This window comes from Asparagus officinalis, chromosome 6, assembly GCF_001876935.1.
Source record: "Asparagus officinalis chromosome 6, Aspof.V1, whole genome shotgun sequence".
NCBI classification, from domain to species: domain Eukaryota; kingdom Viridiplantae; phylum Streptophyta; class Magnoliopsida; order Asparagales; family Asparagaceae; genus Asparagus; species Asparagus officinalis.
In genome coordinates this window covers 69,151,058-69,151,745 of record NC_033799.1, presented here as the reverse complement: position 1 = coordinate 69,151,745, position 688 = coordinate 69,151,058, and positions in this window count along the sequence as shown.

Below are 688 nucleotides of genomic sequence, written 5' to 3'. Positions count from 1 at the left end.
TATATATATATATATATATATATGTATGTATGTATGTATGTATGTGTGTGTGTGGTATACCCGACTTTCTCCTCTTTTATTCTTCATCCATTTCTTTCTGAGCAACAACCACCCCCATCAAAACCCTATAAAATTTTATCTTACTTTGGGAGAAGATTCATGAAGCAGGGTTCAAGGGGAGGGCAAGATCTAAGGCTTTTGTGAAGAAGGATCGAGTTTTCTTCCACGTTTGACATATCAAAACATTTTCAAAAGGCAAGTTTCATCTCCTCCAAACATATCCCCGTTTTTTTGGTTTTTTATTGAATTTTTTAAAACCTATTATATGTGTAGAGATCACCTATTAACTTTATGATGTAAAAGTTTAATTTTTTTTCTGATTTAAAAAGTATGAAACTAATTCTTTAATTAGGGTTGAAGATTTGAAATAAATCTAACATGAGATTTTTGTTAATTTAATTGTTTTCATGATGAATTTACAAACATAATCATACTAGAGTTATTAGATCCCCTCAAATTGATTTTTTGTAGTTTCATGTATCAGAGTAAACTCTAATTATACTAAATCAAGATTTTATACATGAGTTTTTTTGAAAAATTTTGACTTTGGTGAATTTTAGAGAAAGCCTGACGTTTTTGATTTGTCACCTGGTCGGTTGACTAATCAAAATAATCAGTCGATCGATTG